We start from the raw sequence: 25,988 nt of genomic DNA on the forward strand, positions 1-25,988 counted from the left end.
AAAGATTTCAGGACATAATAGTATGGAGATCATCTTATGATTCACCAAGAATCAAAGTCATATTTACTTACAAAAATAGAATCATAGGGTTGTTAAGGTTGGAAAAGACTTCTGAGGTCATCAAGTTCACAACTGGAGACCCTGCACTGCCACATTTGCCACTAAACCATATCCCCAAGTGTCACATCCGTAGGTTGTACTAGCATTTCCAGGGATGGTGACTCAACCAGTTCCCTGGACAATCTGCAGCAATGTCCAGTTACTGTTTCAGTGTGAAAAGTTTTCCTGATATTGAATTTAAAACTCTCCTAGTTCAGCTTGTGATAATTTCCTCTCATCCTGTAGCTTGTTACTGGGAGAAGAGACTGAATCCTTGCTCCCCCCTTTGTGGCTGTCAAGAGTGACAAGGTCACCCCTGAGCTTCTTTTTCTCCAGGCAGAACGCACCCAGCTCCCTCAGTTGCTGCTCATAAAACTTGTGTTGCACACCCTTCCCCAGCTTCACTGTCCTGCTCTGAACTCATTTCAGCACCTTAATGTCTCTCTTGTGAGGGGCCCAAAACCAAACACAGGATTTCAACCTGTACAACCTCTCCCAAGGCTGTGCAGGGATTTTATCTGTAGAGAAGCTTCAGCGCTTAGCTTTCTACAAGACTTACCTCAAGATATAACTCTGAACCACAATATGTGTTTTTCAGTCAGATCAGATTCGACTAAGCGACATCCAATAACTACATTTTACCTTTTATAGTTGTATGATGAGTCATACTAAAATTGCTGCTTCATACAATGTTTTTTTTGATGCAAAAATCAGGAAGTTAATGATCTTCATTGCAAAATTTAATGTTTAGCCTTGCTTGACAGATCCATTAATGGGACTTCTCAGGAGAGCTATCAGAGAAGGAACTATTTTTACAATGTTTCTTATACCTCTTTTACCTGTTTATTTTCTAAGTACTCCCCAGCTTTATGTATGAAGGCTGATTCCTGTAGCTTTCATCAAGAAAATTTCTTAAACTGATGCCAGAATTTAGCATTTTACCAAGCTTGCAGAAAAACCAGCATTACTGTATTTGATTTATAAATTTCTGCATTATCAAGAAAAAACAATGCTAACAAACACTGAAAAAATGGAAAACTTTATCATTTTAAATAGTGTGCTTTTGTTTTTATTCTGATTCAACAAATAAGATCGCTTTAGTTTTTTGAAGAATATCATTATTTCAACAACTTTTAATTTATTAATATTGAGTTTAATTTCTTCATCCTTCATTTTTCTGATTGAATTTTTGAGGAACTAAATAATCTCTCATGACAACACCATATTTTTAAAAAGTATGGCTCATATGTCAGATAAAACCCCAGAAGTATCTAAATCCCACAAAGATCCTAAATTCTCTCTGCAAACTTTTTGTCTCTACCTTTAGATGCCTACTCAAGTGAATGGTTTTTCCTACATAGGAGAACTCCTGGTTACTCTTTTCAAAATTAGTCTCCAACTAATGACCTACATATGGAAAACTTATGGAAAAAAATCTGTTATTAGATATTACTGCTCTTTAGCCAGCCTCCCTTCTGCTTTCTGTGGACCCATTCAAATGTGATATTAATCATCTAGGTCCTTTTTGTCTACAAAGGTAGACAGTTCGTTGCTGTAAATACATGTTAATGTCATTCTTGGTTGGTGACCTTTCAGTTACCATGAAGATAAATAAAATGTCTGAAAATCTTTCTGTAGAGTCCTTTTATTATATGAACTGCACACCCACAATTATATCTTTAGTGCATATTTTTAGCATTACGAAAAGCATTGTAATTGTTAACAGCAATGTTTTACTGTGGAGTGACTTGACTTTATGAAAATAAACCAAAGGCAAATCTCAGTTTTACGTGAAATGGAGATTGATGGTTTTGAAGAGGAAGACATTGTAAAGCTTTTGTAGTTTTGTACTAAGTTGCAGTGAATTAGCTGGAACTCTCTGCTTTGTGATTTGCTTCATGAAAGATGAAAATGTGAGAGACATTGATACACTCCATCTTTGCTTGAGGTAGTTTTCTTCTGACCTATTCATACTTCTGGGCATATATCAGGCAAGTATATTTCACCATGTTCCTTGAAAATAGTAGAAATTTATACTAAGCTTTACTTTCCTTTTGTTTACAAGGAAGTTTATAAGTTTATTCCTTCATTCACTAGGAAACTCTTTCAAACACTAGGGCCTTGTACCTCACCAAGGTCTCGAGTTTGTAATAGAATATTTTCAAAAGAAGTTTGCCCTGTATCCCATGATTTTGTTGTTTAGGGTTTTTTTTTAAATATTAATCTCATTGTTGGGGGTTGGAGTGGTTTTGTGTTTGTTTGTTTTTTGCAAACCAGACATTTAAAAAGGTAACTATTACAACTAAATTTTACTCTTACCAATTTCCAGATTTTATCAGAGAAATTCTCTTCACAAAAAGACTAGGTCCAAATTAGCCTATGAATACATACTTAAAGTTCAGTGTTGGGTTAATTTTACTAAAGGAAATGAGAAAATTTCCATAATTGGGTAAGAATGAAGAAAAATGCTATGCAGTTTTTAATTGTAGAACAGGAAATACAAGTACAATTAACCCCATATGTTGTCTTTGGGTGTAAAGATGTCTCTGTTTGTACTAAACACACAGACTTTTTCAATTTCAGTATTATTTTAAACTTGCATCATTTTTATGAAACCTTTACAGTGTAGCCCAATTCTTGAGCTTGTCCAGGTCTCTCTGGATTGCATCCCCTCCTTCAGGTGTGTCAACAGCACCGTTCAGCTTGGTCTTATCTGCAAATATGTTGACAGTGCACTTGATCCCTTCATCTATGTCATTAAGAAGATATGAAATAATACTGGTCTCAATACCGACCCCCGGGGACACCGCTTGTCAACGATGTCTACAGGGACTCAGCCCAATCAACAAAGTTATATTTCTAGTTGCAATTCTATGGCTGGAATGACAGACTGAATTACTTTTACATCTTTAACTTTTGTTTTTGCATTTCTGTTATCGGTAAGTAAGGCTTTATAAAAGAGAGGCCTTGTAAAACCATGGCTCAGGCCTGTTACTTTGTCTAAGTAGAGAGGGACTATAGGAAAGTGATTCAGCTGAATTAGGTGTAGAAAAACAAGTTATATAACCATCGTGTTCACATCGTGGTGCACGGTGGTTGGTTGAATTATGTTTGCTATGATTTAAAATTATGTAATGTAAACCAGCTAACTGCTTAAAAAGGCCAGGTTTCTGCAATAAAGCAGCTCTCCTTCGCACTGCCTGGGGACTTTGTGTCACTACAGACCCTCACCACACATTTCTATGTAGCCATTCAGTAATTTTTTATAATCTGCAAACATTAGTCACTTAGTCTTATTCTGCCCCAAAAGGAAGAGTGACTTTAAAGAGGAGCTGTAAACAGACAGGGTCACCTTTCTGCACCTTAATGAAGTAAGATTGACCCAAGACTTAAATATGTGGTTTACGTATCAGTAAAACACATTTTCAGACAAATATATTGATTAGATATTAATAGCTTTCTCAAAAGTCTATGCTCTTCCTTATGTGTCAAACCTCTGAGAAATATCATTTTCTAATCTGAAGGAGCAGTTACATACTTTAATTTTCAACTATATATAGTTTAGATAAACTAAAACTGAGGCTTATGACTTCACCAAAATTCTTACAGGAAAAGATGTGAAATTCAGTGTTTTGAAAATGGTAGCACATTGGTAAATATATGTCAAGAGCCACAACTCAATGTCTTTTCTAAGCTTATAATGCAGCCTTAAACCACTCATTTCCTCTTACAATGAAACTTCAGGATTGTAAGGCATGTTATGACATATAGTCGTGTCCTGCACAAATAAAACAATATGTGACTAGAGAAAAATGATTAGGAGGGAAAACAAGACATACACCAGCTGCAGTTGCTGATGTGCTGATATACATACTAAATGAGGGGCAACATATGGCACAGGTTGTGCTCCTTTTATGATATGCAGAAGTACTTCATCCCCTAGCTCTTTTTTTTTCAAAACAAACTTCAAAATCCAAAACTTAATGAACAACATTACCTTTTTGCCATGAAGGAAATTTCTTGAATGGGAGTTTAAATAAAACTGAAAAGCTGTAACAGTTGTTTATTGTTATAAAATAACTTGCTCAACTCCTCTAATTCAATGTGTCATATGAATTGTGGTTAAATAACCATAGCTTATTTTGAAACACAAATTAATTATCTATTACAAGCATGCTATTGCTTATCTCTTTCAAAGTCTCATTAGTATGCAAATGACTCTAATTAGGTCACTGTCAGACAATATTTGTGTAGAGTCACTTTCCAAGGTTTTATGTGATGGTTTTGGTTCCTAAATATTCATAAACAGTTCTCCTAAAATCAGCTTTACTTAATAGGAATCCTTCGGAAAGTCTCATTAGTTCAGTGGAATTAATCTCTGATGGCAAAGAAGAAAAAATATTCTTTTTTTTTTCCAGAAGATGATATCTTCCAATTTCCACACACAGTATTAACAGATTAGGGAAAAAGTATTATATTTTTAATAGGAAGTAAATTTTAAAAGTCTTGTCATAAAAACTGGATGTGTTGTCTTTGATCTCTTGTTTGCCTTGATAAGGAGGTGAAGACAAGAAATGGAAAACTTTGTGAGTCAGGAAGAAAGTCTGACACATTGAAAAATAGGTACTGCAGACTAGAATTAACATGTGCAGTTGTAAATATATATTTATTCATTGTTTTATTGTGTATAACATTTAGCAGATGGAACTTTTATGACTTTTTAAAAATCTTGTACAAAGATAGTGAAACAGAGTAAAAATCATTTATGAATTAAAGAAAATTGCCCCCAGAAAATAAAGTTTTGCAACTTAAGAATTCATGATACTACATTGCAAAAATAGAAAGCAGACATTTTACTTGTCATTCAGGAAAGGGAGAAGAGAAGGCAAGGGGAAGAGAAAGAATTATTTTTTGGGGGGGGGATCAGTCTCTGGGTATGCCATGATTAAGAATAAAGTAAAAATTATTTCAGACAAATTACAAATAAAAGAGAATTTTTCATCATCTGTAGAATTTCATTTTAATGGTCTACATCATAGCTATTTTTAAACTGATAGAATGGATATCTCGATAGCAGAATTTTTATTTAAAAGAAGTAACAAACTATGCTGATTTTGGCTGGGGTAGAGTAAGTTTCTTCACAGTGACCGGTGTGGGATTGTGTGTTTTGGATTTGTGCTGAGCACAGGGTTGATAATATAGAGATGTTTTTGTTATTGCTGAGCAGGATTTAAACAGACAAGGCCTTTTCCGCTTCTTGTACTGCCGTGCTGGCGAGGAAGTTGGGGGTGCAGGGGAGGTTGGGAGGAGTCACAGCCAGGAGAGGTGACCCCACTGACCAAAAGGATATTCCTGACCAAAAGGATATTCCTGACCATGTGACATCGTGCTCAGCTTATAAAGTGGGGGCAAGAAGGAGGCGGGGGGGCGTTTGGAGTGATGGTGTTTGTCTTCCCAAGTCACCATTACAGGTGATGGGACCCTGCTCTGCTGGAGATGGCTGAACTCTTGCCTGCCTATGGGAAGCAGTGAATTCATTCCCAGTTTTTCTTTGCTTGTGTGGGGCTTTTGTTTTCATATTAAACTGTCCTTATCTCAACCCTTGAGTTTTCTAGCTTTTACCCTTTCAAAACTCTCCCTCATCATGCTGGTGGGGGAATGAGTGAGCAGCTGTGTGGATCTTGATTGCTGGCTGGGATGAAACCACAAAAACCCCCCCAAAAACCAAAACAAAAACGAAAACAAAAACAAAAACAAAAACAAAAAAGATAAATAATAACAGTAAATTGACTGCTACTATGTGGAACCTAATGAAATATCTTATTTCAGATTAGTTCTCCATATATTTTGGGCTCATTATCATCCACAAACAAAATCCTTCTTCCTATAAAATATATGGACAGTCTCTACCATCCCTGCAGAGTTCACAACAGGATTAAATTCACAGATAGAGAATTTGTATTTAAATAGTACAGTGCTAAACTTCACTTAATTTTTAAGATAATTTGAAGAAAGAAAATGACCTTTAATGCTAAGTGCCATGGTAAAATAAAACATATAAAGTACTATTTGAAGATTAATACTTCTTCCACAGAAAGTTGCAGAACTGTAAATGGAAGTTATTATTTGAAAGATCATGCTGTATTCATCATAATATTTGTAATTTAGATACTGTATAAAAAAATCACAAGATAGTTCCAGTTGTGCTGTATTTACTATTTTGCTCTGTGGTCTACTGTTGATTGTTAAGCACAGTGAAAATATTCTGCATAACTTGTTCACAGTCATGGAGCTGTAAAGAGTCATTTCTCTCTCTCTCTCTCTCTCTCCCTCTCTCTCCCTCTCTCTCTTTCTGTCTCTCACCTAAATAGTACTTTGGTGTTCCTCTAGGAAATGGATCTGCCTCTCTGAAAATAAAACCAATCTTTAGACAGCTGAGAATGGAGCAATACTGCTGCATTAGTGCCTCATTACTAAAACAAATAGAGTTTGGATACTGTGAATGAGCAGTCTGTCATTGAAGTTAGGATTCCAAAGGGAAAAGCTTAAAAGATTAACACAGAAAGAAATTTAATCTTAAAACCCTTCTTGAAATCCCACATCAGCTCCCAGAAGACTCAATGAAAGATAAGGGCAAAGAAACCATGAAGGAGATGTGGACAACAGAACTACTTTATCTCACTGTCGAGTTTTGTTTGTTTGTTTGTTTTTAAACTATACTTTTATTCTTATGCCAGGAAAGTGTTTACTTTTTAATATATTACATGCCCATGGTCTCTGGGAATCAGCAGCCCTTAATAATATGTAGCATTTAGAAATATTTGTGTGGCATTTCTACAACATGCATAGCCAGCATTATCCCAAAAAGAGAAAAATTGACTGCAGGTTTTGTTTGGTCTATTTCTTAGACACTTTTTTACCTGTCCATATTGGAAAGATGTTACAAATATTCTTCTAGTGTCAGAGTTTTTACATGTGAAAGGTGCACACAATTAAATAGGTGTCTTGTTACTTCTTATATTAACACCATATTTAAGATGGGGGTCTCCTAGTCATCCATATTACTAATTCAATATTTTGTGTTCTTTTCACATTCCACTTTCTTTGAAATTATGCTTGGATTATGTGATTTGGTTTCTGAAACTCAATTTTTTATGGACAGATGTTTTAGAAATCCTACAGACTTTTAATTTTCTTTAGGTTAAAAAAAGTGGAAGTTAGCAGACAACTGCATCTTGGAAAAATATTAGAAAACTTTGCATCATAGTCTTCTTCGTATAGAACTCATTTCAAATTAGAACAGATTTCTTTTTCTTTTTCTTTTTCTTTTTCTTTTTCTTTTTCTTTTTCTTTTTCTTTTTCTTTTTCTTTTTCTTTTTCTTTTTCTTTTTCTTTTTCTTTTTCTTTTTCTTTTTCTTTTTCTTTTTCTTTTTCTTTTTCTTTTTCTTTTTCTTTTTCTTTTTCTTTTTCTTTTTCTTTTTCTTTTTCTTTTTCTTTTTCTTTTTCTTTTTCTTTTTCTTTTTCTTTTTCTTTTTCTTTTTCTTTTTCTTTTTCTTTTTCTTTTTCTTTTTCTTTTTCTTTTTCTTAGTATGTGATTTGGTTTCTGAAACTCAATTTTTTATGGACAGATGTTTTAGAAATCCTACAGACTTAATTTTCTTTAGGTTAAAAAAGTGGAAGTTAGCAGACAACTGCATCTTGGAAAAATATTAGAAAACTTTGCATCATAGTCTTCTTCGTATAGAACTCATTTCAAATTAGAACAGATTTCTTTTTCTTTTTCTTTTTCTTTTTCTTTTTCTTTTTCTTTTTCTTTTTCTTTTTCTTTTTCTTTTTCTTTTTCTTTTTCTTTTTCTTTTTCTTTTTCTTTTTCTCCTCTCCCTTTTTCTTCCCAATGTAGCATCTATTTTAGACTGTGTTTCAGTCTAAACAGTCAAAGTATTATTGTGGGAATGAACAGTCATCTATTTAGCTGCCTATACTTAGGACTAAAATGGGATTTGTAAAGATTATTAATCATTATTATAAATACAAGCAATTAAGTTGAAAGATTTTCAAAGTTAGACAACACCCCATTTTGGCATGGCACGAAACTATGAAGTATTTCTGTCTTTCATCTGAATGAAATGAGTCTATAACCAGAAATCTCATTCCATACTTCCAGTGTTGATTGCAGAAATAAATTTTTATGCCTGAATTGCCTTCCTATCTTTCATTCTTTCTTAGTTCCTGTCATTCCTCCTCCCTGACCCCTTCTTTCCTTCTGACATATTTACACAGAACATGATATTTCTAGACTGGGACTTGTTAAAAAAGTTTAGGAGTGTTGAGAGGCTTTCCAGTTCTCCCTAAATGACATTTTAATGCAACATTCTCATTTCTTAAAAGAAGTGGTCTGAAGACATAATCCAATGCCTACTGAATTGTACATTTTCAAAATGAGCAGTTGAGATGCTGAGTTTGAAAGGTTCAGGATTCACACCTGAAATGTTTCCTAAGACATTTTGGCTATCCTGGCATTGTAATATTACTTCCTTAGAAGCAGTGATATTGTGGACTTTACTATGCATTAATTGTATGTTAGCTGGCTGTATTGCAAATTAATTGTTAGATTTAATTTTTTAATAGAAAATATATTATATATGAAAATTCTGTAAAAAGCCACAGAGTACCTTAAGTTTATTTCTATGACCTTTTTTTTCATATAATTTCAACATTTACTTAGAGTGCATTTACTTAAATTGCTATTGTTAAATCAGGGCAAATGTGACTTACCTTACATTTCACTTGGAAATTGCTCCTGATGGAAGGGAAGAAAAGACAGAAGGAAGAGTATATGAGTAAGTAAAAATAAGAAAGTACATTTAAGGGTATAGCAAATTCTTTACAATATCTGTGACCCTAATTAGAAGTACCCTCTAATTTAATTTATATATTATAAATAATAAAAAAAATTGTAAATTTACTTTTTTCCTTTTTTTTTTTTACCAGCTGCTGGCTGGGTTTTGTACATTTTAGAAAAATATTATACTAATAAGCAGAACGCAAGTAGGTAAGCCCTTTATACTGGGAGTGTGCATAAATTTTCCTGTTCATAATACATGGTTGATCCAGCCTCAGGAAAGATTAGGGTGATGTTCTCCCTTTTCATTCCTGGAACACCTTTGTCTCTGCTTCTTACCCATTTTTCTGTCACTTTTTCTCACAGGCTCTGAAGAGCTGCACTGCAACTTTTATTCACTGTCTGGAGAAAAAAAAATACAAAACATTTCAGGGCACAAAGGACAGTTTTCTAGTCAAGAAATCCTCAGTAGATATCAATTCTAATCATTGAAAGATAGCCTTATTTATTTTTTGTAATAGGCAGTATAAATTCTTATAGACTGTTTTTTTTTACAAATTTAATTTAGTTTAAAATACTCAAAATTTATTCAATATAACCAATGTAAAGACTGCTATGCAGGTATGGACTGGTTTCTGCATTTGATGACAAGACTTCTCATTCCCCTAAAATTTAATTGCAAGAACATTTTAATCCCTGCGACTAATTGACTTATCTGTTCCGACTGCTCTACTTGTTCTTTCATAAACAAATTAATAAAATCTTCCCACTTTCCCTCTCTCTGCAAACTAAAGTCCTGTATCCTTGCCTGCCTATTTTGTGCTAGATAATGAACTCAGCATGAGTTGTCAACAGGCTTTTGAACTGCTCCATTGTTCACATGTGTTATGCAGATGCTATGTGTCAATAGCAGGCATTACTTACATTAACTTGCTGCCTGTCCTTTAGATTTTTGCTCAGAGCTGTTGCTCAGCCAAAGCCAGGGTTAGACTCATCTTATATGGGCAAGAGGAGAAAAGACAAGGAGATAAGTGCCATTTCACCCTCAGAAAAAGTTCTTGGCAATGCAAGTTAAATTAACCCAAAGATCTTAGGTGATATTATTAATGGAAATATTTTTGTGGTTTTTGTAAGCAATTTTATTGTGATTTTAATTGTTTTTTACTTAAATTCATTTTGAAAGAAAGAATGTTTCTTTCTAAAATTGCTACTGTGTGTAGAGTAGGATAGTGTGATTAGGTCTAAAAGTGCACGATAAAGACTACCTAATTCTTGAATAAAATATGCACCTAAATTTTAGTTACCTCTTGATAGCCTGATTGCTTGCACTCATTTGCTTGTCAGTGAAGAGCAGTGGGAGCCCCACGAAGCCTCCAGCATGAGACAGTGTCTGTAAATGGGGTCTTTCTTTATGAGAGTTAGGTTAGAAGCATTTTGGTTTGGCTTTCTCTGACTGCCTATTACAAAACCATGGCTTGTGTTCAGTATTCATCATCAAGCCTGCTCCCTTCACCAGCAAAAAGAGCCCAAAAAGCTCCACTGGGTTTGGCTTGGAGGACTGCTCCTCATTCTCTTCCTTTGCTTGCTTAGCTTGGATTCAAAGATGCTTTCTGGAAAAGCCATTTTGGGGATGCTGTGAGAAGGAGAAGAGAAGAGAGAAAAGAGAAGGAGAAAAATCCCTTTTCAAAGGACATATTTTAGCTGATAATGGAGAGTCAACAACTAGCTCTATGCAAGAGCTAAAGAAAAAAAGACACAATACTCACATTCCTACAGCGTGCAATATTTCATATAATGTCGACTAGGAAAAAAATAAAACCTAATACTTTAGAATACCCAGGGATTTATCTGGAATTTTTTTTACTTTTGTGTATGATACTAAATGGTTTCCCTTTATAGCAATGCTTTGAGCTTCATAGAAAAGGAATCTCAAAAAGCACTATAAAAATCTGTTAGAATTAGAGGTATTTTTTCAGTACATAAAAATGTCACAACATTAAAGTTCATTATCTCTAGTCCTCTAGGACTAGAAGTGAGAACTAGCTCCTATTTAAAAATGTTTTTTCCTTCTACAGTGAAATTGCTCCCCATAGATGGGAAAATCTAAAATGTCTTTTTAAATATATTGTACCCATATTTTTATATGACATTCAAAACAAACAAATAAACAAACAACAGCAAAATATCTTACATGCATGTTTACCACCAAAGTAAATTATGGATTAATGATTTGCTTCTGTATCATGAAAATGCAGCTTTCCAATTTTATTGTCTTTTACAGACATATTGCAGTCTTGTAATAATATATGATTATACATGGAGCAGTGTAGAAATCAGCATTAATGTCTCAACAGGGGAGTTTTGGACCTGATCAGGATTTTCTAGAAGTCAAGAAATTTTATTCTGGAAAAAAAAGAAGGTGAATATTTCATAATTAAAACACAGCTTAGAAAAAAAACCCTGTTGGAAATGGCCTTCTGACACCAAAAGAAAAGAGAAAAGTAAATTATGGATGTAGAGGGAAATGAAAGCAAATTATTAAAAATAAGAATAATAATTAGATAAAACTAAATGTTAGGTAAAATAAACTGAGGATAAGCTCTATTTCTTCAAGGAATAAATTATCAGTGATAACTCATAAACACATTCGAATTGAGTGTACATGGTAGGAATGTCTAAATTATTGATCAATTCTTCAACAGAAGTAAAATGAATCAGTGATCTATTAGACATTTTCCATTACCCATTTTTATACTGTGAAAAGTCACTTAAGTAATGGAACCATTTTGCATCATGAAACAACTTTTATCTTACTGCATTGTTCGGTGATTACTGGGGGAAACAGTCTTTGCAGTCTGTTAGGATGATGGCATGTGCATGTGATAGAGTCATACTCACCTTGTGTCTTACCAAAAAAATATTATATATCAAAACTCATATTACATATTTGATTGTCTTTGCTATTCTACCGCTTCACCTCCTGCTTTTTGTGGTTGCCTTGATATTTCGGAAGGCTTTGTATCGAAAATGTGGTTTCCTACTCTTTGCTTCTTGTTCTTTTTTAATCCAGCTGGCCTTTGGAAGGTGGCCCTCCCACTCAACATGGAAACTGAACCATCTGGCTGACAAAAGGCAAAGACTTTTGATCTCTAACAGAAACCACTGAACCTATAAAACCAATCAAAATCAAAAAATTGGCAAAAATAAAAGTATCATCATAGACTTACATATTAGCCATTATTTATGCAGTAATAATAATATTCATAACTGACAAAAGAACAGCAAATACAGGAGTTCATAAAGATGAGAGAATGAAGCCAGTATTCAAATTCAATAATGCAGAATACTCAGAGAAACATAAAATTTGGTTTTTGAACAAACCCTTAAAAATCATCTAGTTCAAAAGCCCTTGTCATGGCCAGGGACACCTTCCAATATGATCCATGATTAATTCAAAGATATATTAAAAATTGATCTATACTATTTTCCATAAAGATTTGTTATGATATGGTTTTAAAATTCTTGTATTGTAACTAAAATTTATATTTTTAAAATCTTAAATAGAATAATGGGAGGAGACTAGTTTTAATAAGTTTATATTTTGGGACAGATTTGTTACTGAAGAAAGAGTAAAAGTTTTGTATAAATAAATCTTATTTTAAGAGATACATATGATTAAGAAATATGTTTTTGTGTCAGGAAAGTACTGGAGATAGGTAATCCTAATGTTATATTTCATAAAACTTCTAGGCTTCACATATGTAGTTACAGATATTTCATATATAATTTAGAATGTGAATATATACAGATATTTATGTGTAAATATATGCTTGTCAGATGAGCTTTTAACTCAGAAGAAAACTTCTGTATATCTGTTTTCCTTGCTTTCTACATTTTGTATAAATTTTGAATGTTTTTTTTTCCCCAATAATTTCAAAACTCTCTTAATTGTATACTACCAATTTAATATTATTTTAATTGATAACTTAATGATAATTTCGGTATGTTAAATTATGTTTGGATAAGTTGTTTTTTAAGTTGAAGGAAGGAATGCTCAATTTATTAGTCACTGCATTTTTTCAATGAAAGTTGTTACTCTTTAGGTTTTTAAAAATGAGAATGACATAAAGCTTGTTCAGAAAATCAAATCTTTCACTCCTTTACAGTGTATATGTAGATGTGAGAACCATCTGCACACTAAGTATGCCCTATTTTTTAGTGGTAAATCCTACTTCTGCTGGCACAGAATTCTCTAGGAGTTTAATGGACCACTTTAAAGAGGAGAAAAGTTGTATTATTTCAATAGGAACTATTATTCAAGAATTATCTGCAAGTTCTTGGGTGTGCTGAATGCTTCATTTGTCATTACTTTTCACAAATAGTCTCCATGGTCTCTACTGAAGTCTGTTTGCTATCCATTAAGCTTCACTAGACTGTGTAGGGTATACATTACCTGTGTAAATCTGCAAAATACTTTTCTTACCCCACGACTCCTGTAAAGGAATTCAGAGTTGCTATGTTTCACCCTTTGACAAGTATTTATATTCTGTTCATGCAAATAGATACTGAAAGTTATGTGGAAGTTTTAAAGAAAATTTATGAAAGCTTGAGAAACATAACCATTTAAGTGAATCAGCTGATGGTTGGCTGGTTTTAAAGGTGACTCTACATATTTATTGCAAATTTTACAGGCACAGACTGTAAACTATCAACACAATGTATAAACATGATAAATCTTTCCACTTGAACATATGTCTCTCACCACAACTATACGGTTAGCTAAAGTGGTGGTACCTCCTTCCTGTGACAAAGTAATCAGAGCTGAACCAATTTAAACAAATTTGACCTTGAAAAATATAAAGCTCATTTATTCTAGGGAGTGAAGGAACCATATTTAGCTTGAGTTAGTTGACAGATGTATATAGATTATCATCAGAGGCAGAAATCCTGGCTGTGCTGAAGTCAATGTAAAATTCAGTAACTTCAGTGGAACCAGTATTTTGTGCAAAGTGTTGTAAGAAACTGGTCTGGTGACACCCAGCTCTGAGATGCACTTGTGAAGATTTGTGAATGTGTTTGATTTCAGTTGCCCTTGAAGCACCACAGATAATCTGTCATCTACTCAGTTAACATTCCTTTGATAAACAGTTTCTACAGCAATTATTATAAAGGAGTGTCTTTGACATGGAGGACAAAAATTCTCAAAGTATACTTTGATAGCTAATTAGACACCTTTTTTTCCTCCAAGATGTATTTGTCCTTCCTTGTCTCAAAAGAACTAAAAAGCATTGTGGCACCACAGAAAATAGCAGGGAGATATGATTCAGTTTTTCTTGTCAGCCTACAATTTTTACTAATGGGCATATTGTCCTGGGGTTTCTTTCATGTGTGATGTAACAGCAAAATATATTTTAGCAGTAATTTCTGACTGAGAACAAGATTCTGCTGTGTCTGACATCCAACCAGCCATGAAGAGAGCTAAATACAGTGGCTGCCCTGGAGACAATCCAGCAGCCGCCCCACATGAGAGCAGTATATAACAGATGGGACTAGGATGACTGATTTAATTAGAATATTTTAATAGAAGAATGGAGAAACATTACACAGCTCTATCAGTTAGTGAAAAACTCCATTAAATTCCCCAAATTAATTGTTCCATAGGGAGAATATGTCAAATAAAGCATATCTCACTGTAATCTCTCTCTCTTTTTTTCCTCTTTCTCTCTCTCCACCTCTCCACCCCCCACATGTTTTTGGTGGGGATTTTTTTGCCACATTTAGGGAAATTCCAGCTGATCATCATGGAAATGAATCTGTTACATGCCACTTATGACACACCTAAAACTTTAAAGCAATTGGATATGCTTAAATATTTATCTAGAACTATTAAATAAAATGCTGAATGGCTGAAAGCATTTGAATTTTTCTGATGTTTTCTGTTCTAAAGATGTTTTTATTGTAGAAGTTTCTTTCCTAATCATAACATCAAGAAAAATATTTCTTACATTTCAGATATGATGTGACATTTGTCCAAAAGACAATTAATTTAGGGTTTTGGGGGGGAAGTTGCTTTTAAGTTAATAGAAAATAGGTAATACCATGTATTTTGGTGCCTATTAGGATCATAAGAATTAAAATAAATGGATTTTTTAAACTTTTTTTTAAAGAAATCCTAAAATAATGTAATGTAAATCCTTTCAAATCTCCAAGTAACATCTCATTATATTGTCCAAGGAGAGAGAATTCTTTAAACTCTTTCCAGTTCTTAATAGAATCCATATTAAATAATTTTAACCAGATAAAAATTTCATTTGAGGGTCTGGAAAAAAGTTATATATTAGGAAATAAAGCAAGCCTGCTGATGTTAATGAAAGAATGGCATACCATAAAGCTTAGCAACACAATGCTGGATGATAATTCAGTTGCTGGAATAATGGAATCTATATCAATTGAGCATGACAGAATCTCCTATTCAGTAATTGTTCAAGTGCTAAGAAGAACAAATAGCCTAGCTAAGAGCACAAGAGCAGAATCTCAGTATTATTTTACAGGACCTTCCTATTAAATCAAATTATAAAGGGTCAGTAACTACTTTAAAGAACATTTAAAGAAGACAAACAGAATACTTAATAATCATCATCATTATTGCTCAAAGTGGGGACACGGCTCTTTTTACTTAAAGAATAGCTTTACTTGCTGAAAATGAATAGTCACCACAGGTCATATTTTTATTTTTCCTATTGAAAATAAGGATGTTACATTACCTGAATGTGAAATTTAGCAAAACAAGTTTTTTTAAAATAAAATAAGGATGGCATGTTTGGTTGTGGGCTTGTTTTGCATATGATGCACAGTCATTTTAATTTTCACTATGATTTCACTGAAGCAACCATTTTTATACTCAATTTTTTTCTTTTTTATTTTCTTGGAAGACTTTTATATTAGAGTTTAGTTCCATAGTTTTGTAGCTTTTTAATCTATGTTACTCTTAGCTTTCAAGAATGATACCTAACAAAAGCATACATAGTCACTCCCCATTCAGGAGTAGCTCATGTATGACCTAGGATTTTGTTTTTCTATAGAATATTTGGAAGGATACTTATTACAAATAAAAAACCCACCCCAAAATTAAAAAAAAAAAAAGGAAAATGCATGCTTCCTATTATGGGGCCTGTAAGTTTGAACTCCTACATTTTTCATTGAGGAACGATTCAATGGGACATATACTAGTTTACTTTCTTTTTTCTGTTCTATTTCATCAGGAGTCTTGATCAGAATCTTGCAAGTTTTAAAACCATCACCTCTGCCATATCATTCTGACATTGAATATGTCCTAATAAAGAAATTATTTTAATATGGAGAATCCAATGATGGTACCATTGATGCCTCAGTCAGAACCACTGTTCAGGAACATCTTAGGCATCACTAATTCAAAGTTGTTCCTTAAATTCCCTGAGTTTTAGGAAATTATTAACTTTGTCCTAATTATATCTTAGTTACTCCATGCTCTGGATTTTCTTGTACATATGCAAGCTCAGCAACACGACTCTGGTTGCAATGAGGTTGCTTCTTAAAATTGATAAAACCACTGAACATGGGTCCTTTACTTCTTTTGGGGGATATTCTTCTTGGGAAAGATAATTTTCTCTTCATATGTGTATGACTTTAGGATTAATCCATTGCTGCCTGCCTGCTACTGGACTTGGAAGGCCAACATTGCTCACAGCTCAAGAGAACAGGAGGAAACCTGAATGTAAAGTACAAGATAAATGAGTTGACCTTCAGAAAATTTGGTAGTGATTGTTATTGAGATCAAGTAAAATGGGCTTAAGAAGAACTGTCAAACATACAGTGGGTGAGAAATGATAGCATGAAGGGTGACATTGTTTCACTAGTCAACCTCTTGCTTGGAGTTAATTTTTGATTACCACTTCAACATGGCCTTTCTTATAATATGCAGAACTATTATAAATCTAAATTGTACAGAGCAATCAATGAAATATATATTTCATTGGAGATTTGAAACTACAGATGATATGTTATTCAGAAAATGCATGAGAATCCTACAGACTCTTAGACCACCTATTGTGTAGGTTATTTTCCTTCACTGCAATCCCATCAGCTAGAAATCTCACAGTTTAGAAACAAAAAAAAAAGATTTGATGGGAGAGTAAAAGAGGAAGAGGACAGGGTTTTTTATTTGTTTGGTTTGGTTTGGGGGGCTTTAATATCTCGAGAGAATAACTAGGATCACAGTTGTGATTACAGATTTTGGGAATGTTTTTATATACTTAAAATCATGTATTTATGATGAAAAAAGTTTTAGAATTCAAAATTAAAGGAAAATTTCATTTAACTGTGAAAATTTGAGGAATGAAACAATATATACTTCATGAAACAAAAGCAGAGATTGGAGTTTTCTTTTAACTCCTAACCACTGGCTGTAATTTCTGTGATTTTTCAATTCTTACTCTTATTATGATTAACAAAAACTAAGAAGAAATATAAAAAAAATATTATTAGAATTTTCCTCAAATTGTATAAAACTGCCTGTTATTTTTGAAATAAAAAAGGCAAGCATTTCATATCTAGAACTATCTTTATATGGAATATATAAAGGAACCTACATGAAATATTTCAACTATTTCTTATAAATAAAAAAAATCTATCACTAATAGGCAGAAACATATGTTGGATGAAACTTTCAAAATATTAAATGTTGAAATTTGATATTTGACATTAGCATAAGATCACAGGATCATTCACATGTGAAGGGACTTTGAGATCTCAGTCCAAACTTGTGTACAAAAAGGATCAGCTGTGAGATCAAACCAGGCTGCTCAGGGATTTTTTGAGACATATAATGAGCAACTCTGGGAATGAAGACTGCTCAACCTCTCTAGGCAGATCTATCCCACTGCCTGACTTTCTTACCATGGTAAAACTCACTTCAGATCATGTCCATTGTCTTTTCTCATCCCATTTACCCCTGTTCATGCTCCTCTGTGAGAAGCACAGCTCTGTTCTCCTTTTTCAGAGCTTCTTAACTGTTCCTGAAGCCATTTCCACTCCTGGTTGGACAAGTCCCTCTTTCCCAGTTTTCCTCATGGATCTCAGAACAATTTTCTCTGACTATCTTAAGATAAAATTTCCTAAGGGAAAAGACCTCTTAATGAAAAGCTCGATTCAAAACTTTCACATTACCTTGGCCAATATATAAATGGTATGATCTCCTGTGAAGCAGCCTATTTAGGCTTATCAAAGTTTTAAATAAGATACATATATTCAGAAAAATCTATTGTAAACTTCTCTTGATGTATGATGATTTATGACCTGGGAGAAGGGAGAACTGTTTTTAGTCTTGCAGGTTGCTCTTCCAACACCTGGATATGCTGTTACTCCACACTCAACTTCCCATGGAGGTGATGTTTAGACGTTTATTAAACTTGAACCAGATTGTTTATTATTCCACATGGTTTAAATTTTTGCAACAAACATAAAAAATACATGCAGGTCTGCTTAAGTACACTATACTGAGCAACAGTGAAGATAATTAACAGAAGCTGTGAGAGAATGGCTCACTTAAATTTTCAGTTGTCTCCTCACCATTATACACAATTTTTGAGGAAAGTAGACAACAGTCTGATTTCTCACATTTGGCAGCTGGAGGGCTCGTATCTTTGTTCTTGGCTTCTATGCCATATAGAAAAATAAATCGGTGAAGACCTACTCCTGTATTATGGAATTTGCTGAATGTCATATTGAAAAATACTTTCTTTTGCTTTTTCTTTGAGATTGATTGTTCATTTATGCACACTATTTTTTAACTGGCAGCAAATTCACTGGCAGGATATGTCCAAGTGTGTTTAGTCTGAGGCACTGGAAGAAATTCAAGACCACAGTATCGCATAAAAACCTTTCCTTTTCTTCTATTAATCAAAAGACAAATTAATTTCTCGGCAATAAGTGGCAACAGGAAACACACGTTGGACAATAACTCTCTCACTATCTTTCTTAATTTCTTTGTTAATATACCTTTTTAATCCACCAGACACATTTTCTGTAACTGATCACTACATATATCTATACACAGATCACTCCAAGGAAAGTATGACATTATTTTCTTCAGTTGTATCACACAAATTCAATTCTATTTCATGTTTTACACAAGGAATTGTAAAATATCTCAAAATTCAATATATGAACACTTTAAAGCTCAGCCTTCATTTGCATATCTCTTCAAAATAAATGACAAATGTTTCCCTCTTCACAAGAGGGCCAGACAATTAAAAATAGAAAAATCTATATAGTGACCTAATTTAAAGTTTAAACTTTCAAGAGTCATAAAGTGCAGTGTGGTCAAGGCTGTAGAAGCGTAGAGAAGAAAGGGTTTATTATGTTTGTATAGACTGTGAAGTACTTGCATACTTATAAGTGGGGAATGCAGAATTATTATAATTATTTTATTTATCTGGTGATTTATAATTTAGCTTTTGTTCTCATTTTGAATTATGCATGAGCCATGACAATTTAGAAAAAAAATGTTTATTTGTAACTTTGCTAATTTTAACCAAGAGTTTGTTCAGTTACTGGTAGTTGCATTTGCTTATGAAGTGGGAAAATAACTCTGCTGAAAAATGTTCCAAATGCATTTTATTATTACTTTTTCTTAGTATAAAAGGGGTTATTTTGAGAGTGATTTTAAATTGTCAGATCTGTTCAATGAGAATGGAATTATTACCTGACAGTGACAATCTTGTCATCAGACCATACAGGGCTTTTCAAATCCCTACCAAGGAGCAGCTTCCTTCATTATTAGGTATTTTAAATCACAAAAGTGACTTTTTACAATTAATGAAGAACATATTGCCTTTAGTGCATAAAATGAAACATTCCTGAACACCCTGTGGCTTGTTGTATTTCATATTTGCACAGTGATATTCTGCACTGATGGCTTCTGAAGCCTTTTTTTCTTGGTCCGCAGATTTAATAACATTCAACAATAAGAGTCAAAAAGTGTATCGAAAGTATAAAAATCAGATATAATTTAGGGATGGTTTATGAGCTATTTCTAATTAGAACATTTATTTATTCAATCAGAATAAAATATACAAAAATATCAGTGCTTAAAAAATGTGAATTTATGGTTTTATGGAAGCTTTTTGTTTAATTCTTTAATTTTATATCTCAGCTTACACACCTATTCAGCAACATGCTAAAGTTTGGGTTTAAAACTAAATGTTTGATAAATCTCATTCAAGTCAATCCCAAATTTGCTGTGCTTTCTCACTAATTATACCTTAGACCTCAAAGCAGTTATGTCAGCTCGACAAGTGCTGTGTGACATTATAAGCTGCTAAAATTACTGTAAAACATTTCATTTAAAAATAAGCATTACCATGATGGATAAAATTACATCCCTGAGCTTCCTCATTTGAATGTTCAGGTAGGTGATGTGAATAGTGAATTAACAATGTTTGGCACTGTTACAAATTGCTAAAGATGGCTCAATAAAGCGAGATTAGTCTCAGAAGACTTGGACAGTACTAAAAGAGCAGGTGAAAATTCTGGATGAAATTTAAGGTTGATAAATCTACACATGGAAACAGACTTATAATGATGATTTCTAAATTAGTTATTGCTGCTCAAAAAAGAAATCACAACACTGTGAATACAAGAGAGGATATAGCACATTAGAATTTACCAGGGAAGCAGTAGAAAACAAAGCAGGAAGTTGATAATGCCAATAAATGACTGCATTTGTCTTGGGGAAAGTAAGGAAACCAAGGGTGTGAGCTACTGAAACAGGTGAAGACCATTCCATCCACAGCTTGAGTGTTCTTCCTGTCCCTCCTTCTATAAATGGAAGAGCAGATGGACTCCTAGTGGCAGGGTCATGGTCTAGAAGTTTTGTACTGAAGTACTTCAGATGTTCTGACATTCTTGTGCCTACTGGTGGCACAAAATGAGAGTTTGAATACGAAGGAAAATGTCAACCAAAACTGCACATCATTTTAGATTAACCTCTAGAGGACAGTTTTGGTAGTATATATGTTTTTGTTATAAAAATGCAGAGAAAGTACCTTCTTTTCTATCAGAGATATTTTCAGATTCCAGTTTGAACAAAGAGCTTTTTTGACTGATCTTTTGGGAGAGAAAATCCTGTTGCATGAATTTATTGCTTTGAAAAACAGCTTGAAAGGACACATGAGCAGTCTACCGGGGATGGGATCAGTCAGACTGGTTTGGATGTATTTCTAGTGATTTTGGGGACTTTGTATTGTATGAGAAGAAGATAAAGGTGATGGACCAAGAATAAAACAATCAATCCCTTTCCTGTTCTCATGGTTCAGTCAAAGGGAGGTCTTAGCAGGATTGCAGCTGGCAAAAAAGCAACAACATTCATTTTATGCTCTAACCTTGCTTTGATAGTCAGGCTGGTCAAAGGCTCTTTTTGTGACATTCAAGGCCCACATTAGAGCCTGCGGAAAAGCGGTGTTCCCCAGGTCTCATTTGGGATAGATGTCTTCAGTAGCAAAAGCAGAGAAATGTGTTCAGCTCTCTTTCAGAGCATTTTTCCACCACTGCCTGAGTCAATCCTTAAATCTTGCTGTCATTTGGTGGTGTAACATTATGTAGTGGACCATCAAAATGATCTTGTAATGTGGTGGGGTTCTTTTCTTTCCTTATATAACAGTGTTTCCTCTCCATTTTTAGTTTGTTTCCAAATTAATTTTTCAATGTATTAATTCTATTTTATTAGTCTTTCATCTAACAAAAAAAAAGAGAAATAGATATAGCTTCCAGAAATTACAAAAAGCTTAATTAGACATGGCGCTGATAAGTGGATAACAGCACTATGTGGATTTATGTTTTACTTGGTATCTTGCTCTAGAGACAGGATGTTCTGAAAGCATGTAAGTTTCACAAGAAAGCACTGTGCAAGAATCACACTGGAAGAAGGCTAAAGTGCATTGGCATTTTCTTTTATATTTTTAATTAGGACTCCTACTTGGGTTTTTGTTTTGTTTTGTTTTGTTTTGTTTTTTTAAATCCAGAGAGTCCATGAGATTACTAGTTGGTAAAGTCATTGCAGAATATTGCAAATATCACTTTCTGGGTTTGCTGAATGTGAATGATTTTGTCTGTTTGGCTTTGGTGTATTAAGGACAAGGGATAAAGTTGAAAATAGAAGTAGAACTGCAGTGTATATTTCAAATTAAGAACAGATTGAGGACTCTGCTTTTCAGAATCATAGATCTTTTTCCTGTAGTTTTTTTTTCCAGTTGATCAGTTTTTTTGAAATACATTGTAAAATTCTTAGCATCTGTTTCTTTTGCAGCAACTCATTACCTTTCCAATGTTCTAAAGATGACATTTATTTTTTCATTTGCTAATTTTGAGGTTTTAAATTGAGGCTTTGGTATCACCCTAGGAGAACCACTGAAACCAATTTTGTGTCTTATTATATTCTACCTAACTGAACAACAATGATTTGTGCATTCACTGCAATTTAAAAAACGCCCATAATTACAGGGGAATAAATCTTTGGTTTTTCCAGGTCTCTGCTTCTCAGCTGGACTGGAACTGCTTCCAGCAAAAATCCCATAAATTGAGGAAAATTTAATATTGGTTTCTTGGATCAAGCGCATGTCTAAAAGTTAATTTATCTGGTTTAAAAAAATGCCTATTTTTTTCTTGTGTGTCTCCTTTTCCTTTTTGCTTCTATTTTTCAAATTTTTATTCCTTCCTGATGATCAGTGTATAATTTTATTTACTATTTGAAAGAAATATATTGTGTAAGCAGCAGTTTAGATTTCAGATACTTTCTGCAACATTTTTAACTGACCTATTACCTGTGAGACTTTTGCTGTATTAAAGTTCTTTGCAGCTTAATAAAAATTCAATTTCTATTCAGAATAAAAATTTTGCCTTCACTGTACAACTAATAATTTTATAGACAACTGATATCTGCCTGTAAGAAATAATCCAAGCTCACCCTTCATACTGGTTTACAAGTTTGCTCAATTCTGCAAGACTTAAGGTCAAGATCCTTTCTACACCAGAGTTACCAGAGTACATCTCCCATTGTGTACAGTAATAATTCAAGGCAGACTGTTTCAAAGCAGAGGAAATCTGGTTCATAAATTGAACAAGGAAGTCAGTTAATAGAAAAAATACCAGAACTAGAAGACAATGGAAAATGTCAGGGATTGACTGACTGCTTCTATAAAGCATCTTTGAGTTTTCAGATAGTATTTAATCCCTGGTTTTAACTAAATACACAAATATGCCAAAACTGCCAGCTCACAACTTTAAATATAGGGTACTATAATTAAAATATTTTTGACAGATTAAAATGTGCACCTAATGTCCATTTGGCTATAAAAATAAACTTTTTTTTGAGTTTTTCTTAGTCTGTTTCTTAAATTGTTATCATTACTTCTTGAATTTCACAAATTAGGTAACTTAATAACATGGTAGACCATGTTTTCTAGTCCTATGCATTGTTATCACTGTTATCATATGTATCGTTAACTTTCTTGAGTTACAGAGTGATCTGAATATTTCACAAGACAAAAATCTTAGAGGTTCTCAATCTTAGAGGTTCTTTAGACAGGAATGTCTAAAGCAGAGTGAAAACAATCAGGAAACTTAACATGTGGAAGTAAACACTAGCTGTTGAAAAAAGCACTCCCAGACTATCTAAACAGAAGTCCTAGTGGGATTTCAATAACAGTCTTCTCTATAGTTAAACAATTTAATGGATTTGGCAGCTTAACAAAATAGGTTGCTTTCTAATAGTCATGATTTTGAGGTTGTTTTTTGGTTTTTTGCAGCTCACACTCTCCTCACATAGAGGGCAGTTTATACCTCTTTATAGCACATCCATATGCTGCTTGAATCAACCTTTCCCCAGACAGACAAAACTGACTAATGTCCAAAACATTATAATTACATTTGGAGCTGTAGCTGAGAAGGGCCAGCACATATTAATTTGTCATTTTGTGCATACTTATCAACGAGATTTTGCACAGTTGCCATACTTAGGCTGTTAAAAACCAAAGCAGCTAGTGCTGCTGAAACCAAATGGTCTTCAATAGTTTTATTATAAGTGTACACATATTTTGATTAATAGTCTATTATATATTTTATGGTGTGAGTGTTTCTAAAAGACAGCAGATTTTGAAAAGCTTATAAAAAATTCATCACTGTGTGATCAAGGAATTATTTTCCTTTTCTTTGTTGCATTACAGTTCCAGCATATACTTAATAAAACAGTATCATTGGTGGAACTGGTACAACAGCAGCTGGTAGTTACCATGACAATCATAATTTAAAAATATTTTTTTGGCAATAATCTTTCTGATACTGTATCTACTGAAGTAAATATATTCAATGTCAAGCAGGCTTATAGTTTAATAAACATTTTCATATTTCTTTGCAAAGGATTACATCTAGAAAAATAGAGGAAACATGCATGTTGGACTATCTTCATCTTTGTGACAATTCTTACTTGATGAGAATGAGTTGGTACCCATTTATAGAATGAATGTGCCTATGGGGAAAAAAATGTAACATAAATATTAAAGGTCCTACTATGCTTTAGCTAGATGTTATGTCCTCACTGCATTTTATCACATTTACTTCTACATACCAAAAGGGTACCTTGTCTTGAAAATGTTGTTAGGGAATGCATAAAGATTTTTAAAAGGCAAAAAAAAAAGTTATCTATATGATCCAGATTGTTGCACATGAATTTCTTTTTCACAGTACAACATGCTTCTCCATTTTATTTCACCCAAAATAGTTCCTGACTAAAATACAAATTCAGTAAATGTTAGAAAATGTTTATTTACAAATCAGATGAACTATTTTTTTCTTTTTTTTTCTGTTGCTCTTTATGAGTGTCACAATGTTGACAAGAAGATACTTTAGAGAAGGAAAAAATGAAAGCATCCATTTTCTCATTTCCTCAAAAGTTTTCAGTGAAGATTCTAGTGGAATAAATTGTGGGTTTGTCTATTTAAATTAGCTGTGTGTATTGATTAAAAAATCTCCTTGTTCAATCAGAAGTGGTCAGTAAATCACAGGACATGCTATTCATGGTTCTACTTTTTAAGTATGCTGCCAGGTGGGTGCAATTTTATTATGTAAATTATTTTTCTCCATTAAAAAAAAATAAAAAACCCTACTGATTTTAGATTATGTTTTTATTAAAAGAAATCTTGGCATACATGGATACATTAAACTGCTTTGAAAATATTATTTGAAATTATCTAGTGAATATTTTATGTTGTCAGATTACAATATCTGGAAACCTCTCAAATTGTGCTGTAGCTTTGAGAGTGAGTGGCAGATACTGTGTGATGAGTGACCTAATCAAGAGACTTCGGTGCTTCCAAATTGTTTGGAAGACTAAGATAAAGTATGACAACATTTGCAGGTTGAGTGTAGTTTTCATAAAATATTTTTTTTCACAAATTTTGCCAAAAAAACAGGTATAACTCTCCACTGCTAAAATAATTCATAACTTTTGATCAAATGACACATTGAATTACTTTTCATTTATTCACTACTAGGAAGGGTATGTTTTTCTTGTATAGGTTCTCAACACTGTTCCAGATAAATGACCTTTGGGAAGTTTATAGGTTCGTTACAACTGTTCAAGTCTCTCAGCACTGCATACCATACCATACCTCTCAATATTCACACTGAAAGTTAAAAATCATGAACAGTTATTTCACTGAGGGATAGGCTCAAGTACGGGTATCACTCATGACGCATCTTTCCAAGTGAAGAAGGTTCACCTTTAGCTTTTTCTGAAGGATCAGGATTCTATTTAAGTTCTCACATAGCCTCCAACTACGAGGAGGAGATTTTGAAAACTATTGCGAAACATATTTAGTTGCCTTTTTGCACTTGCTGAATTCATACTTGCTAAGACTCATTTAAGATTTTCCTGCAGTCTGTGTCTGGTATTACCAACAACAAAGGAGAAGAGTACAGTATGCAAGTACTAAAATAAAGTAGGATTGAAGTAATC

The sequence above is a fragment of the Geospiza fortis genome, unplaced genomic scaffold, assembly GCF_000277835.1.
Source record: "Geospiza fortis unplaced genomic scaffold, GeoFor_1.0 scaffold366, whole genome shotgun sequence".
Taxonomy (NCBI): domain Eukaryota; kingdom Metazoa; phylum Chordata; class Aves; order Passeriformes; family Thraupidae; genus Geospiza; species Geospiza fortis.